General features: G+C 51.6%; 1 protein-coding gene across 2 annotated transcripts in view; it reads right to left on the bottom strand.

Moving 5' to 3' along the window:
• VDR (vitamin D receptor) overlaps nucleotides 1-16704 on the bottom strand; it is a 52151-nt gene extending 35447 nt beyond the window's left edge. Inside the window, exon 1 of one of the 2 annotated variants that reach the window (XM_084803183.1) lies at nucleotides 16574-16704. The gene's annotated coding sequence lies outside the window, so the exon portion shown is untranslated. Of the gene's footprint in view, nucleotides 1-5207; nucleotides 5353-16573 lie in introns of those variants that run through there. The other variant, XM_084803184.1, reaches the window with a different exon arrangement.
• Nucleotides 16705-18188: the final 1484 nt, after the last annotated feature.

Genomic DNA, 18188 nt, shown 5'->3' with positions numbered 1-18188 from the left:
CGTTGCCTCCCCCCACATAGATTTTTAAAAGGGTGAGAAATGCTGAGGACTATCTTGTGCAGGCTGCTGCCATCCCCAAAGTGATTCCAATAGATAGCAGTTACGCCAGAAAAACCTTAGCCTTGAAAGGTAAGCTACTATGATCTGTCTGACCCAACCATCTTAGTTCCTTTCTAGAATATTCCTGTCAGTTTTCCGGAAAAAGAGCCATCTCTCGTGTCAATCCACTCTCTTTTGGCCGGATCCTGTTCAGACAGTTCATTACTCACAGAAGCCGCATAGCTTCTGACTCCTGTGTTGGGCCAACTCCTTTCAGATGAGCCCTGCAAGCCAGTCCCTCGGGGGGGGGGGGGGGGGGAGGCTTTTGGCGGAGGGCTTGGGAGGGCCACCACGTGGGATCACTGTGCAATTAGAAAGGGGGACTCATTCCTTGAGAGACTTTTTCTGCCACCAGGGAGCAGATTGTCATAAAATAAAGAGGCCTACAATGTTACTGTGTGAGTGGGGTAGCGGGGTGGGGACAAGAGGTAGGAAACTTGAGATACATTTAAATTGTATCCATCCCAGGTATGCTCTTGAGTTGTAGAGGGGCAGGAAGAGAGAGGGCAAATGCAGGCTGTGTCGGCCTCCACAGCCTTCCTGAGGGAGGAAAGGGCCGGTGGGAGCCTGCACGTGATCACCCGTGCTCCAACCAGGACTGCCTGCTGACCCTGTCCTCAGCACCCAGCACTAAGCACATTTGCTATGCTTACCAAACATACTTCTCCAGTAACTGAATAATAGTAAATGCAGTGGCTGATCCCCTGAGCAGTTGACAGGAAGTTTGCCTTTGAGGTGATTCTTAGTCTGCCATTTTGAGGATATATATCTCTGAGAAGCTATAAAAGTCATGGGCTGCAGCCCATGGCATCAAGGGTTAGAGAGCCATGCCAAAAAGAACGGGCTACAAATCCCCATTTTCCAGGAATCCCTTGGCTGATGGTCCCATCCCCTTTGGGTGAACAGGTAGAGTTTTAGAGCTGAGCAAGATTCAGAGTTGGGAGGCCCTGGGTGACGGTGAAAGAGGCACATGGCTCGCTTAGGTGGATTTTCACTTCTTATCAGCAACAGTTATTCCTGCAATCTGATTTTTTTTTTCCAGTGGAAACTCTGCCCTCAGCTTTGTCAACAAGATTTCTGGGCTGATTGCTGCTCTCCAGCTAACAGGCCTCCGGCTGCATTGTCACTGGAAAGCTTGAGCAGCCCTAATGGCTGGTGGAGCACACGGGGAGGGAGCCAGCCCTACCACAAGACACAAAGCCAGGCTCTCAGGCTTGACATCCGGGGAAACTGAGGCCCTCAGGAGGAAAGGGGCTTACATAAAGCTACAGAACAAGAAGGTGCGCTCCTTCACTACCACCCTGCCCAAGTCCTAAGACATCTACTTGCCTACCTGAGCAGGGAAAGGAGCCAGAGGAGGGTTTCACTTTTTGAGGGTACTTATGGGAAGGCCCCTGTAAAGACCCTGATAACAAGCCGGACGTGGTGGCGCATGCCTGTAATCCCAGCACTCGGGAGGCAGAGGCAGGCGGATCTCTGTGAGTTCGAGGCCAGCCTGGTCTACAAAGTGACTCCAGGACAGCCAAGGCTACACAGAGAGACCTTGTCTCAAAAAAACAAAAAAAAAAAAAAAAAAAAAAAAAAAGACCCTGATAACGATGTTGTGACCACTTAATGTCAATCCCACTCATAGAACAAACAGGGAGAAACAGAAGGATGGATGAGGTGCGCTTATACACTGCCGCCTCCGCAGCCCCGTCTTTTGGCTTCAGCCTTCACAGCCCGTGGGCAGGGAGTCAATATAGCTAGAAGTCATTTGGGTGGAAGTGGGCGTACAACTGGCCTGATCTCACCCCCAAGTGGGCCTTCCTAGGATATCAGGATGGGGTATTGGGTACAGGTAAAAGTTGGTGGGACAACAAACAAACAAACAAACAAAAAAAGTTGGTGGGACAAAGGTTTTTTGTTTTTGTTTTTGTTTTTGTTTTTTTTTTGAAGAAATTAAAAATCAGGGCAACCCAAGAATATAGGGAAACCCAGACTCCTGTGAGTTTTCAACCCTGCTTTTGTTGGCGAAGCTGTGAGCTAAATGGGGCTTTGTTTTTTGAAAACTCCCCGGGGACAGCAGGCACAAAGTTTCTTCCTTTAAGAGATTCCCCTGGTGGGGTGGTGGGTGGCTCCCCAGCACTCGGGAGGCAGAGGTAGAGGGATCTCTGTGAACTGGAGGCCAGCCTGGTCTACAGAGTGAGTTCTGGGACAGCCAGGGCTACACAGAGAAACCCTGTCTCAAAACACCAAAGCCAAAACCAAAACCAAAACCAACAAGAAGAAAACATTCCCATGCCTAGCTTGGGCGCTCTGTGTACCTTGTTCCAGGTTGAATCGGCTGATGCTGGGTTACCTGCAGTTGTCCTGGAGGCTGGTCCACTGGGGCTCACCAAGACTGCTAGGAGTCATGCCCCTCCCTGCCCTAGTTGACCCTGGTCAGGTATCTTTTTCTTATTTTTCTCCTGAGCCCAATACTACTTCTGTTTTACCTAGATTCTCTTTGCGTCAGATGACAGGGCAACAGTCCAGGTCACGTGAGCTCTAAGGCACTGGTGGTCCTCAGCATTAGCTCTCTTGTTTACATCCGCTCTGGACCGCTCGCCACTGGACACTTCCCTACCCAATGACCGTCCCTCAGTGTCCTTCTCGAGTTTCTCACCCACAAATAGTGACAGGGCAGTACTTGAATGCTGGTGCTGCTGGGATGAACAAAAGGGATCCCTGAGAAGCCATCATCACAGAATTGTGTTCAAAAGAATAAGAGCTGCAGGCTCTAGCCGGAGTCCGGGGGGGGGGGGGGGGGGGGAGGCGGCAGGAAGTCGGCACTCCATCCTAAGATCACCCTCCCATGTTATTTTCCAGGTATTGCCGAGGAAGTCACACATTTGCTGGACCGCAAAAATAACTAGTCAGTCCAGCCAGTCCACCATGGCTTGCAAAACACTGGATGCTCACAGTGGAGGAAAACGGGTCATCTCCAAATAAGCAAAGAAACTGGCCTACATATCTACTCTTCTCCAGGAGGAAGATAAAGTTTGTGGGTTCCCAGTTGCCACTAATTACTAACTCAAACTTATTATCTATACACCTGTCCCCTTCCATGACTCTCTCCTCACCATAGAGGGGGGCTGAATTCACGGCAATTTCCCATTTGGCCCTCTGTCTGTTCTCAGGACACAGGCAGCTTTCATCCTACTCTTAACCACCATCTTGTATAGGAACACAGGGAAAGGCAGGCGTGGCGGGGGAGGGGCTGGAGCTGGGAGGTGACAGTGAGAGATGCAGACCCTGAAACCCTGGCTGCCTCAGCTCCTGGAAGGTCCTGTAGTGGGACCTTCATGGACTTTCTCATTCGTCTTAGGTGAGACAGGTTCTGAGGCCTGCGTTGGACTCAGCGAAGAGCTCTGGGCTTCCCTGAGATAAACAGACTTGGCAAGGTCCAGTTCCATGAGGGACCAATTTACCATAAGTGTCCTATTTGCTGGGTCCTTAGTGAGGAGAGATGTCATGTCCCCATGTGTCCATGAAGCTCAGCAAGACCTAGGCCAAGTGGGAGGACCTCAGCCTTAGAGGGCACCAGCAGTCACCCCAAGAAACACCCGCTGCTCCCCAGTTTTTGACTAAAGTGATGGCTCCCTAGAGAAGTTGCCCAGACCTTTGATTTGCTCTGGCTTTTGTCAGCCCTCTGTGTAGACCCCTGTGGGGGGCCAATAGAAGGCAAGGAAGGCAACAGCATCTAGTCTCAGTCTTGCAGTGGTAGATATTGGTTTTGGTTTCTATTACTTGATGTCTGTATAGAGGACTTTATCTATAGTCGGGCAAACATTCAACCGCTGAGATCTTCCCCCAGCTGCAGTGACCTTTGATGGTGACCTCTGCCTAGTCTTAAGCACTGGCTACAAGGCAAAGCTCTACCTAGAAGCCGGAGGTAGCTCTGGCCTTCTTTAAGTTCATGGTCCACAGGGGATGACAGACTGGACCCCTTGATTCAGTGTGACCATGCTATGGTTCAGCTAAGCACAAGAAAGGAAAAAAAAAAAACCACGTAGGGGAGCCTCTGGCTGCATCCCCACAGTATGTGGTATGGGCCCAGAGCCGTAGGGAGATTCTCATAGACCCATTAGTCACTGAGCTCCAACGGTGAGGCAGAGAGGGGGTTCTAGAACATTTTGGCCCAGCTCAGGGCAAAAAAAAAAGTGTCATGACAGAAGATCGAAAGATTAAATGGTTTAACAAGGGCGGATTGAAGCTGGTGAACAAAGCAGTGCTCACATTATCGGTCAATCCTTCGTCCACTCATCAAGCTGTCCAGAGTTGGCAAAGGGTGGCAAGATATGGTTGCTGGGCACAGGGAGAGCAGATACCACCCAGTTTCCAGATCTCGAAATCTGCCTTTGCCAGGCCACTCAGCTTACCCTGCCCTCTTGGCCAGTAAGTCACTTCCCTGTTGCCAGGAATCACTTTAAGGAAGGAGGTTGGGTGTGAAAACATACAGCTCTCACCAAACAGCTTACACTCACAGGCAGGGGTGCCAAGCCATATTGAGACCAGAGGTCCAAACTCACTGGTGGTCCATACAGTGGACTCACCTTACCTTCAAAGCACCAGTGGAAAAGAATGCTTGGATTCAATGTATCAGACCAAACACTGCTGGAGGGTTCTTCTCCAAGCCGTTGCTCCCCGTGTCCAGCTCCTGCGCACTGGCTAACACTGTCTTCTTCAGTTTTCTTTGGCACCTCCAGCAGAGGAAGATGGAACAGATTTAACTCATAGTACGGCTTTTAATAAATGCTGCCTCAGGACAGAGGAGGAGTTAGCCCCTGGGTCTCTGGAGGAACAGACTTTTCTCTCTTCCTGGTAGTCAGCAACCTGCTGCCCACAAGCAGGGATCTAAGCAAAGGGTGCCTCATGGCCAGCTTTCTCCCTGAGCCCTGGGTCCCCTGTATGATGTGGAACTCCCCCTGTCTTCCAATTCACCAGCAGAAGCAGACACTGTGGAGAAAGGGGTATGAGAAGGCAGCTCTGAGCCTGGCTCCATAAAAGGGTGGGACAGCGTGCTGTCACTTAGAGCCAGGCTTGGCAGAGCAAAGGGGCAGAGCACGGTCCTGGTGCTCACTCACCACTGTCTTCCCTACCTGCGCTGGCTTCACCATGTCAGCTGGAGCTGCTGCCAGCTAAGCAGCCAGTATGCAGCTTTCTAGGCGAGGCTGGTGGCCATGGCCCTTCCTGTCCCCCGGGAGGAGAGGTGGTGGCCCCTCCGCCCTCTGCTTCCCTTCTCTTACCAGCACTCCTCCTGACCTGGAAAACAGCTCTGTAGCTAGGCTCTGGATTGAAGTTTAACAGAGACAAAAATAATTTCCTTGAGTGAGCTATTTTCTGCCCAGCTTTTGGAATACTAGCTCGGGGTGACTGGCAGTGAGGGGTGGAAGCTGGCCGTGGGCCACCGTCCTCTTAGGTTCTTTCCACATGCCCACTGCCTTCCCCCTGGAGCCAGGCTTTGAAGAGAGGCAGCAGCTTCAGAATCAATAGTACTTAGTCACAACTGTCTGTCACCACCTGCTGCCACCTGTGGACTCCAGGTGGGAAGTGAGGGTCGGGCAGGCAGGCAGGCGGCCTCGTGGGAGGTTAGTCTCTATGTATTGCTTTTGCTCTCTTTTGAATGGGAAGAAGGGAAACGCCCTGCTCTTTCATCGAGACTTAAGTAAACCATACAAATCTCACAAACCCATCGAACCAGCTGAGATAAAACATTTCCGAATGTGTCATAAAAACTGTCACACTCCACAGAAGTGTTACTGTTGTTTTACTACCATTCTCCCAGGCATCTAACAGGAGTCAATTCAGGAAGAGGGCAGAAGCTAAGAAAGATATATTTAAGGATTTTTGTTTGTTTGTTTGTTTTTTCAAGACAAGGTTTCTCTGTGTAGCCTTGCCTGTCCTGGACTCACTCATAGGCCAGGCTGGCCTCGGACTCACAGTGATCCACCTGCCTCTGCCTCCCAAGTGCTGGGATTTCAGGTGTGCGCCACCATGCCTGGCCACATTTAAGGATTTGAGGCACATGCTTAGATCTGTGCAAGCACCTAGGAGCACCAAGCCCAGCCTGGGAGAACCAAGTGCAGAGCAGGGGTTGGGAGTGTAGCTCAGTGCTAGACCACCAGGGCCCAGGTTTGATTCCCAGGCCCACATACAGGCACAGAAGGTGTTTGCTGTGTATCATAACAGGGCTACATTGTTGGCACACTGAGGCTTTTTTGTTTTGCCTACTGACCCTTTCTTTAACTATTAGCTCCTTGTGGCTTTGTCTGTTTGCTTGTTTCACTTGTTTGTTTGAGACTATGTCTTAGATAGTCCAGCCTGGCTTCAAAGTCCTTACATAGCCAAGGATGACCTTGAACTTCTGATCCCCTTGCTTTCCTTTCCCAAGTGTTGGGACTACAGGTGTGTGCCACCAAACCCAGTTTAATGCCATGATGGGGAGTCAAACCCAGGGCTTTGTGCATACTACCAACTGAACCACAGCTTAGCCTTGCTAGCTTAAAAATATTCTCTTAATTACTTTCCTTCTAATGCTCAGTGTGTGTGTGTGTGTGTGTGTGTGTGTGTGTGTGTGTGTGTGTGTCACTGAGATGGGAGGTTGAAAGAGAGGGAGGGGGAAACGGAGGAATGGAGGGATGAAGGATCTCTCTCTTGATCACTCACCACAGATGGGGTTCTATCCTTTACTCCTCCAGTGAGAAGAGGGTACCATAGACCCCTGAGGGTCTCAGGAGGCCGGGCGCTCTGTTGCCCGCCCCCATCACCCACAGAGATCGCAAGCTTTAAAACGTCATTATCAGCTGGGCCGTGGTGGTGGCCCATGCCTTTAATCCCAGGAGAAGGTGGGACTCTGTGAGTTTGAGGCCAGCCTGGTCCACAGAACGACAGCCGGGGATACACAGTTCTAGGACAGCCAAAGCTACACAGAGAAACCCTGTCTCGAATACTGCCCCACCCCCACCCCCAGTCGTTATCAGTATTTTAAAAAGAGAGGTTTCACCTGCTACGAAGTGCTTGATTGCCTAAGGACCGGTGTTTGGATACTCAGTATCCATGTAAAAGCCGACATGGTGGGTGCTGAGCCTGTAATTCTTGTGCTGAGCAGGGGCAGTAAGAGATGATGGCTCAGCAAAAGAGGTGCAGGAGCAACAGAGGAAGGCACCTGAGATTGACCTCTGACCTAGACACATGCACACGTGCAACCCCAACCTCCACATGTATTAGAAGGGTGGATGGATTTCACTTCTTACACACTTACACACACACACACACACACACACACGTCTAGCTTGCTATAAAAACATAATTGCATTACTACACCACACTGGGCCGTAGCTCCAGCAGTGTCCTTGCTGGCCTAAGGTGGTTCCCGTCTGCACACCAGCTGGAAGTCCTTCGGCCCATCCCGTCTCAGCCCTCCAGCTTTCCTCCCTGGCCTTAGCCGCTGCACCAGCCCATGGAGACAGCAGAGTCCTGTGGCCAGAGAGACACAGCTGGGAGAGAGGCTCTGGAGCCAGCCACCCTGGCTGGGCCAAGTCCCTGGCTCCTGCCTTGCACTCACTGCACTCACAATCTCCTGCACTCTCTCAGCTTCCGTCTCCTTATCTGGGAAGTGAGAGAAACAACAGTACGCACCTCCTAAGCCTATGAGGAGTCCACGGGGTAATGCGTGCCAGCTGCTCAGTTCCATGTCTGGCATGCGGCACCTGCTCAGTCAATTCTGGTGCAGGTGACTGTGCCCAATTGGTGTAACCACTGGGGAGGACCCACCCAAACTTCAGCCCAGCTTTTAAAAATAATTTAACCGTGCTACCGACTACCCTTCACAGGCCCTTTTTACCTCAGCACATTCAATCTAACTACACACAAAGGTGTTTGTATCCGATGAGCATTCTCTGAATGACCTTGTGGTAGGTTAGGGCTGTGTTGAGCCAGGACCCTTCTGTGATGGGACTCTGTTCTCGGGGCTCACAGTAGAGTGGGCATAGTGGGCAACTGAACACACAGTCACAGCACCGTCAGGTCCAAGGTCTCCTCACCTAGGCCTACCCTCAACTGTTCATGCATTTGGTATTTAAGGGGGTTCTGCTATGGTTTTGACTCTCTCTCTCTCTTCCCAGAATCAGAACATCTGGGGGGGCCTTATTGGGAGCCGCCTAACTTGTCTCCCTCCCCTCACCCCTACCTCCCCCCCCTCCCCGAGTTTCCCAGGAGGCACATAAGACTGTAGCAGAGGCGTCAGATCTGAAATGGAGTTCATTAAGATGGAATTTTACCGGAGGCTGCCCCTCCCCCTTCTTCTTAACATCATGGCACCCAAGAAGTGCGTGTGCTTGCCAAATAGGCTGGGCAGAGGTAACTTCCCATCCCTGGCACAAGGCCGGAAATTCAGAGCCATTTGGAACAAAGAACTCTGCCCCGAAGGTGTTTTCCAGCACCTCCTGGCCAGCTCGAAGCTGCCCTGCTCACCCTGGCCAGGCAGGCCCCACTGGCCACCTCGTTGTTTCCGACCCTCAGAACAAGAGCAGGGAGCACCCTGCTGAGTGGCCTCCACTACAGTAGGGAGCCACCGTGCGAAGAGGGCACCTCTCGGCTTTAGAAAGGCCAGTACTGAAGTACTGGTTCTTTCATAGTAACTTAACGACTTTGGGCAGGAAAGCCAACCTCTTAATCCCTTTGAGTCTCCATTTCCTTTTCATAAACCAGGGAGAGGCATACGCGAGAAGATGTACAGGAAACATTTGATACAGTTCCCAGAAGATGTTAAAGTCTTACTAACCTTTGTTTACTATGACTTTTGGCTCTTTTATAATATGGCAACCTCATAAGGGTCAAAGGTTGCTGTAGAGAGAGACTCCGAGTGGAGATGGGGCTGTGGGCATCATAGGGGGAAAGATAGGCAGGGCCTGGCTGTTAAGCCTGTCTTGGATCTCACAGCCAAGGTGAGTGAGGCTCAAAGCAGAGAGGTGTTTGTCTGCCCTGGAAGCTGACAGGCACAGACTGGCTGGGGGTAATTATAGAGCTGACTGACAGCTAGGGTGGCCTGTGCAACTGGCCAGCCAGCCACATTCCTTAGTCGGGTGAGTGGATGGGGTGGTTAGGTGGGCAGTTGACCATTTATGTGCCTACCAGGCTACTGGGCAGTTAAATAACTCCTTCCCCCCCCCCCCCCAGATACCCTGGCAGGCTGTTTGACACCGAAAGCATTTGGCTCCTTTTGCCACGGCAACTTCTCTGTGCCCATCTCAGCCCTCCAGCTACTTCCTGTTTCCTAGGAAGACACGTCACAGAGCCAAAGAAACAAGGTCAGACTCTGTTGACCAATGAAGAATCTATCTTGCCTGGAGCCATAGGTACCCTAGAAGGCCGATAGGAAGCCCTTCATAGTCCAGCCCCGGGGCTGTGATTAGCTAAGGCATATGGTCGCACATGGTGTATCCTTTTCTAAAAACTTACATCCAAGGAAAATGTGTACTTCTCCCAAACCATTTGCCCGAAGTGCAGCTCAGTGAGTGTCTAGCATGCGCTCGCTGCTAACAGTAGGCTCGGGGGTGAACTGGAGCGCTGTGATGATTTGGCAAGCATGTAGACTTGGAATCCCTTGTCCATTGCTGGTGGGAGACCAGAAAGATAAGACTCCAGTCTTACCCAGAGGTCAGGCACAGAGGTCTCAGAATGCTGGGTTCAGCCACCCACAGAGCCTCAGGCAAGCACACCCACCAGCCAGAAACCAGGTCCCTGGGCCAGGAGAACACCATGGTAGCTAAGAGTGGCCGTATACACTTGTCTAGAGCAATTCTGTCATTTTAGAGATGAAGTCGATAGTGAGTGTTAAAAACCATGTGGAAGAATGGGACCTTCCATTCACAGCCAACGGGAGAATTTTGAGTTGGTTTTTGTTTTTGTTTTTAAGTGTCAAACACCAAACATGGGATTCTATGTGAACCAGCAGTGTCGCTCCTGGATAAACTAGGAGGCAAGCATATTATCATTTCATATAGTCCTAACCGGGGAAACAACCCAGATGACCGGCCACAAGAGGGAGGGCACACAACATGGGCACTTTCACAATGGAATACTTGGTCACAGCATTAACTAATGCATGTCAGTGTGGAAGGGCCTCAGAAAATAGCTCCAGTGTAAAGGCATGTGACCTCAGAGCGTGTAACCCAGCACCATACACTGCCTCGAAACCACACTTAAAAGGGAATTTATAAAGAAAAGTGAGGGATAAAGAGCCCAAATTTACCTTGCACTGGAGGATGGGGTGAGGGATGTTGGTAAACAGGGAAAGGCCAAGAGGTGCTTAAGACACTGTGTGGTCTGGAGAGAAGCCACAGTTGGTAAAGCGATTGCCCCCCAAAGCAAGAGGACCTCAATTTGATCTCTGAGTGGTGAGGAGCTGTAATCCCAAACTGGGAGGTGCAGATAGGCAGATCCCTAAGGCTCACCGCCACTCTAGCCTAACTGATGCGCTCCAGGCCAATGAGAGGTGGACAGTGTTTCCAAGGTTGTCTCCTGGCCAACATGCCTGCCTACACACACACACACACACACACACACACACACACACACACACACACACACACACACACACACACACCAGCATGCATTAAAATGTTTTTACGTTATTAACTTGTTTGTTTATTGTGTGTACACCACCGCATGGGTGTGGAGGTCAGAGGACAACCTGTGGGAATCAATTCTGCCCTTCCACCATGTGGATTCTGGGAACTGAACTCACCTTGTCAGTCCTGGCAGCAAGTGTCTTTATCCACTGAGCCTTCTGGTCAACCCAGACACACATATAAAAACTTTAATTAATTACTGTAAATACTCTACCCCTCACTTGGGTGCTTAGTATAGTTGTGTAACCTCTGTAAGCATACCCTTGTATGATATATCATTCCTCAATTAAACAACAACAACAACAACAACAACAACAACAACAAAGCCAAGAGAACAATGGAAGAGCCAGAGTCACCAGAAGCTCAGCAATGCTCCCAGGATCTCCATCTAACTCGTGGCAGAATGAAACCTCAGTTTACCAAATCTGCATTCAGTACTAGGACAGCCATTTTTTGAGTTCCTACAGATCCTTCGTAATGGGTTTCTGTACTACCAATTTGGCTTTTTAAAATTACTTTTTTTACATTTTCGACTGCCGAGTCCCCTCCCGCCTCTCTCCTATGTGCTATCAATTTAGAAACAGTCGTGATGATTTTTCTTTTGCTGTTAAATTCCTGGTATCTTAGCCCATGATCACCAAATGACTGTGTGAGCCCTTCAAGGAGCTACTGTGTGACATTTATTTGGCTTTCGTCAGCCAGTCCTCAACAGTTCCTCAGCGCGGAGTTGCTATCACCGCCAGTTTACAGATAAGGAAATGGGAATTTAGAGGAATTAAGAACTTTGCCCGAAGTCACCAACTAGAAGGTGACAAACCCAGAAACCCTGACTCTATTTTCCCTCCTCTTCCCAGCTGCTAGGCAACCCCACAGCCTCTGCTGCCTGCTAGAGGACCCGGAGAGTGTTAGTACCCAATGGAAGCTCGCAAACGAAAGGATCCAGGGTTCAGCATATGGCCTGACTGGAGGCCACCAGAACGGGCTGGAGGCATTTCTCCAGGTAAGAGAGCTGGGGTCAGGAGCCTAGAAGGGACAGTTAGAGCAGGGTAGGGGTAGATGAGGGAGGGAGAGGACCTCAGATGGGCTGGTGGGGACAATGGCCTCTCTAACCCACTTGCATAGCACACTGCCTCTGGTTAGTTTGAAAACGATTTCTTAGTTGCCCCCCCATCCCCCCACCTCCCCGCCCCAGGCCATTCAAGTCTTGCTTAGTTCTGAGCAACTTCTGCACAACTCTGTGTTGCTCAGGTTCTTTGATGCCTCTGAAATGGAGTGTGAATCTAAGACCACAACAGAGGCACAGAGGTCTGAAGGAGCTTTTTGAGACACTACCATCCCAGAGCAACCTTTGGCCGAAGGGAACTTACTCTCTCGGGTCAGCTTGTTCAAACTGGTTAGTAAATCTAACCCTACAGTTCACAAGCATTTATTACGAGCCCGTAACACAAGAGCCACGGCACTAAGTGTCTGCGACTGCCCTGGGAACACCAGTGGTGTAGAGTTCCTGGGGGGCGGGGGCGGGGGCGGGTCACTCGTGTGGTCGCAGCATCTTACAGTCTCAGCCCTGAGTCTCCATCTCATGTTGCCATCCCAGGGAGCCTCAGTCTTCCCATTTATAGGGTGGGCACAGGAGCCCTTTCTTAACACAGTAGAGTGATAGGGCTGTGCTTGTTAACTACACAGAACAGCACCCAGTGTTCCTAGAGTTATGACTGCGGGGCCAGCAGGTGGCACACACCAGACCTGTCACCAGCAAAGGCTGTTCCACAGTGCCTGGAACGTCACACCACAGAGAACACCTCAAAGCTTGACAGGCCAACGAGAGTCAGTAGCTTCCTAGGAACCAGTGCTGGATTCTGCCCAAACTCCTCTTTCCCGCTGGGACGGCTGCCTACACCCCGCTAACGACCAGGACTCTCCCCTAAGCAGAATGAGGACTTTGTGTGGCATGTGGTCCTGGGAACCCTGCTCAGTCTAGTCTTCGGCACGAGACCTGCACGGCAGGTTCGCAGAAGTGTGGCACACACACTCAGACTCTCACAGCTCCCTTGGCTTCTGCCTCTAGCCGCTGCCATTTGCCCAGGAGCCACCCTGCCCTCCCCCAGCCAGCACCACCTCCCTGCTCTGTACAAGCAGGTGGGATTTCCCAAGAGGTCCCACTTGCTCTTTTCATTTGTGGTGATGAGAAAGAATGACTTCCTGCTTGCCAGAGCAGACAGTCACTACACAGTCATGGAGGCTCCGCTCCACTGTGTCCCACGCCCTAATCACTCACACACTTGGCCTGTGGGGACTCTCCAGAGAGGCTGCCCCGAGTATCTGGACCACAAGGCCCAGGACTCAGAAGGGAGGGCAGTTTCTCTTCCACATGTCACTACCACAGGATGCTGTGACTGACACCAACGCCTATAGCTTAGGTTGAGTAAGTCGTGGCTGTCCCCACCCTGGACCATTTCTCCAACAGAGACAGAAAACTCACATGCTAGTGTCCAAGGACATCAGTTTCATGCCCAGTAGCTTCCCTCCCCCCCCACCCCCCCTGGCCCCCAACATTTCTTCCTGTCTTGGTTGTCATTTTCCTGGATCTTAACTGCAAGTGACCCATGCCCTTTATCTACATGGACAAGATTTGAACACCCTTCCCTTCCCGGCTGTGGGAATGTGGTATGTGAGAGTCCCCAGAGGTCTGGGAAGCTGGAAGGACACATGAAGAAGCTCTAGGAAATGGGGACGAGGAATATGAGGCTGAGTCTTGGCTAACTCGATCCCATTTCCCCTGGGGAGCTGAAGAGGAGGTGGCAGGTCTTCCTGTCCCTTTCTGAAGTAGGGGCAACACAGGAAAAGCCGGAAGCAAGGCCAGTCACAAGTGAAGGGAAAAAGGAAGCCATTTCAGTGTTGGTCTGGGTCTTGGGGCAAGGTGGCCAGGAGCAAGTCTACCCTTAAGGAAGGGACTGGAACTGGCTGGCTAGGCCAGAGAGCAGCTGGGGTGTTGGGGCTGCCCTCAGGACTACGCTGCCCCACCCTCACCTCAGCACTAAGTCTCTCCCAACCCCTTTGCCCTTTTATCACCCTGTGTGGCCTCTCCTGGCTTGCACGACTAGGTATACAGCTCGCCCTGGTTTGGGTTTGGGTTTGTGCCTTGGAATGGCCACACACCAAGCCCCCTTCGCTCATGAGAACCACAGCTAGGATAAGAAAGCATACGGCCACTCTTGTTCTGTATCCATCACTGACCTGAAGGAAGGCTAAGGCCTAATCAGAGAGGAGTATGGTTAAAAGTGACGTGCTGGTGGTTCAGAGCTGCTGCCCGGCCGCCTTCAGCCTAGCAAGGAGCCTTCGAACTGGACAGCAGTGAGCTGGTGCCAGGGCTGCTGTTCCTCCTGGAACTCTCTCTCTCTCTCTCTCTCTCTCTCTCTCTCTCTCTCTCTCTGTCTCTCTCTCTCTCTGAAGGCTGAAGCCCAGTCTGCTGGGATCCGCTTTGATGGCATCCCTTCGGAGGGCGCTGGCACCGTGCTGGGACACACAGGAGGCTCTTAACCATATATGTCCTTATTCCTTCCACCTGCATCCCAAGTGGACTCACAGCGGTGACACGTGGAAGCTTGAGCCTTCTAATCCAACTACAAATTAGAATGTGGTGCAGGCACCCTCGCCTCGCCTCTCTGCTGCAGGGACAACAGCAGCCAAGAGGCTGGTCTCAGCCAGTTCCTAGGATGTAGGGTAGCAAACTGAACAACAATGTTCTCCCAGCTTGGGTAACTTCTTGGTCTAGGCATTCAGACCCTAGGCCTTCCTCTATTGAAAGCCCAGGCTTTAGACACCTGCAATCAGGGCTGAAGGCAGGAGGTCCTGGGCATCTTTGAGAGCTTCCCAAAGGAAATCCCTCAAAGAGATCAGTCCAGACATAGACAGGAGAGGGGGACCAAGAGACCATGTTACAAATAAGTATGTCCCAAAGCAGCAGGGCCTCCAGAATATGACTGTCTGCAGGAGAGCAGGGGACGGGCCAGCTAGGCTGCCCTACTCTCCCTTTCTCCCCTTTCCCACCTCCCTCCTCCATCTTGATCGGAAACCAAGTCACAGCTGTTCAGGAGCAGCCAGACCTAAAGCCGTGGGTCTTGGCCAGAGCCTTGAGTGGGGATTCCTACTTTCTGAGGCAATGTCACAATGTTGGCCTCCCTGGGTTCTTTTGCACACGCTAGAAAAAGGCTACCATGTGGGGCTGCAGGTCGCCCATTTCTGCTCGAGGGTCCCTAGTATCTAACACAAAGCCAGACAGAAGCGTTTACTCTTGCTGCCTCCTGTTCTGGCTGCATGCCAGCACTGAGAAATAGTGGATCAGAAAGATCCACACGGTCTTCTCTAGTCTTCAGCCGCAGGAGGAACTAAAGATGGTCTCCACGTTATAAAATACCTACCCTTAGCTCGCAGAGCTGAGAATCCTGGGTCCAGACAACCCATCTGGGACTCTAAGAAATCCACACGTACCCCTTAGCCTAGGGAAAGTATTCCTAGCACTTTCTGCCCCTTGAACCTCCTGATTTCTCCTGCATGCCTGCCTTCTGAGGTGAGATGGTGAGCTGACAAGGTACATGTGGACTGGGTAGCTGGTGAGTCCACAGTATTGGGATGTCCCTCCAGTTCTAAAGAATAGGAAGAGGCACATATTTACCACAAACCCATTGTCTCTCCATGGACAACTCCTGGAATCATCCCAAGCCCATCACACCCAAGCGCACACACACACACACACTCCCCTGTTGTCACAGAGAAGATGCCTTCCTCAGGGCACTGGGACATGTCTGAATTCTGGCCAAGGGAACTTCTGCAACACTCAAAAAAATGCCTGCCCAACTGCTTGCCTGGGCTCTGGCCCCTCTGGCTGCTACTAAGCCCAGACAGGAGGCTGACTCACTCACCACAAGGAGAAGGAGGAGGAGGAGGAGGAGGAGGAGGAGGAGGAGGAGGAGGAGGAGGAGGAGAAGCAGCAGCAGCAGCGTCAGGGTAGATTAGGTGCAGAGAGCCAAGGCTTCCCCCAGACCAGGCAGACTCAGCCTCAGGTGGGTGACTGTGGTTGTGGAGACAGTGGTCCCCTGTCTGGAGATCCAGAGCACTGTCCAAGTCTGGAGACTACATGCAGTTCCCTCTGAGATTTTCCCTCCAAATAACACTCACCAATGGATTCAGATCCCTTCACTCTCCAAACAGAAACTATTCCTTAAATCCCCTTCCTTAATTCCTATGTTCGCCCCTGAGTCCCTCTGGATATCTGCAGACAGGCTCTCCTGATAAAGAAATCCTGTCCACTAGTCTCAAAGCATCGGCGGTTTTAGAAAGCCAAGAAAACTTCGTTTAAAAGATTTCACTCCACTGTCACGGCTGATCATATATGGGCCCTACAGGATAATAAACAAGCTACACACACTCCACCTCCAGAGACCTTAGCACCATCAACAAACAGCCAATCACTCCTTTTCTTACTCCTGCACTCCAAGCCAAAGCTTGGAAACAAACACTTCTTGTTGTCCAATGCTGATCACCGTCCTAGCGAAGAACTCCTGCACTGGGCCGCCTGAGCATCGCGGAGGTGGCTGCCCCCTCGCTAGCCTCTCACGAACTTCAGCTTTTTCAGACCTCGGTGCCCTCTGAGAGTCCCAGCCTCATGGCACCACAACCCGGATATCAGTCGCCAACTTTGCTCCCAAGACTTGGACTCCAGTGCTTGCATCTGGGCACTCAGACCTCTAGCCCCGGATGGCTCCCTCCCCAGGACTAACCCCTCACCCAGGACCCCCTTCCCGCTGCTCCCCGATCCGCACCTGGTCTGGCGGGTGGACACGCAGCTTGACGCTCCCGGCGCCTTGGGCTCCGCAGCTGCCTTTTGACAAGCAGAGACAACTCAGCACCTGGCCCCGCCCCCGAAAGGCCCCGCCTCCGGACCTCCCTGCCCTTAGCCACGCCCACCAGGTCCGGTCCTCTCCTGCCCAGAAACTTTCTTGACTTGGAATCAACCACTGCACTGTCTCCTTGGAGACTTTGCTTTGTGAGAGGGTCCATGACCACAGCCTGAGCGCAGCACAGGCGTCTGCCCTCTGCGGGGCAGTCTTTCTTGATGTCCGGTGTGCAGATCAACGTTTCTGCCTGTGGTGATTCGTGATGTATCCGCCACTGCCTCTCCCCGCGCGCCGCCGTTGTGGTTCTACCCAGTCTGCAGCAGCTGCCTCCTCCAGGTGCGTCACTCGCACCTGAGTTGACCCAGGACCCCGACGACGCCCGCGGCGCGTTGGCGTTACGGGGAGTCGTCCTCTGCGCGCCTGTGGGAAATCGCCTGCAAGTTTCTGCTGCAGGGCGCTCAGCTGGATTCCACCGGTTAGGATAAGCTCGAGGGTCGGGAGGGGACTGGGCCACCATGGAGGCTGGAGCTGAGTCCTCTCTCCTACCCTACCGTATGAAGAAATAAGCGTAAGAATGTTCTAGAATAGATACCCACAACATCACCCGACAGTTGGTGACCTCCTTCAATCCGGGAAGATAATGCTGAGACGTTTCAGAGGTGACAGGAAGATGAGGAACCGAGGTTTGCCTAGAAGGACCTGGTAGGCCAGTGAAGGACGCGAGTCAGCTAGTACAGTTACCGTTCCTCAGACAGGTGTGCTAGAGTGGAAGAAATCCCGCCGCTTTCAGCTCTGGATGACTGGACCCCTGAGAAACCGCCAGCCTGGTCTACAGAGTGAGTTCCAGGACAGCCAGAGCTACACAGAGAGAAACTGTCTCAAAACAAAAACAACCCCCCCCCAAAAAACAAAACAAAACAAAACAATAAAACAACAACAACAAAACAAAAACAAACCAGCCAAGCAAACAAAAGGCACTGTATAGAAACATTCTGAAAAGGCTTTAACAATGTCAGAAAACATGATGGGACATGGTGTTTGAACTCAGGGACAGGCAATCTGTATCAAATGAGTGAATGGAAGTGGTCCATTGGCAGCACTACCAGGCTGGTGGGATTCTTTATTCGAAATGAAAGAATAATTTTCCAGAGTGTCATAGTAAAGTTGACTCTTATGAGAAGAAAAGCATACTAGAAAATCTCAACACCCAACACCTTAGGGAGTTCTGCAGTCCTGTGAGCAAGAGCTGATGGAAGCCGAGCACCTACAGACTCCATAGGGATCCACTGTGGATCTTTTTCACAGCAGTGAACCGGAAGTGAACATATATAACATGTTCTAGAACGCTCTGGATGTTTTGCTCAACCTTCGTGTCAACCTTTCAAGACACAATGGCAGAAACTCTCCCCATCTTAACACTTGTTGACATTTTTACCGCTTGGGGGTGGGGGTGACGGTCACTTGAACCCTTGGCTTCTTTCTGACCAACCCATGTCGTTTCATGCTGCCCCTGTGCTTTGCCCTATCAGATCACAGACTA

The sequence above is a fragment of the Acomys minous genome, assembly GCF_964271855.1.
Source record: "Acomys minous genome assembly, chromosome: 12".
Lineage (NCBI taxonomy): Eukaryota > Metazoa > Chordata > Mammalia > Rodentia > Muridae > Acomys > Acomys minous.
This window is presented reverse-complemented; position numbering and strand designations above follow the sequence as displayed.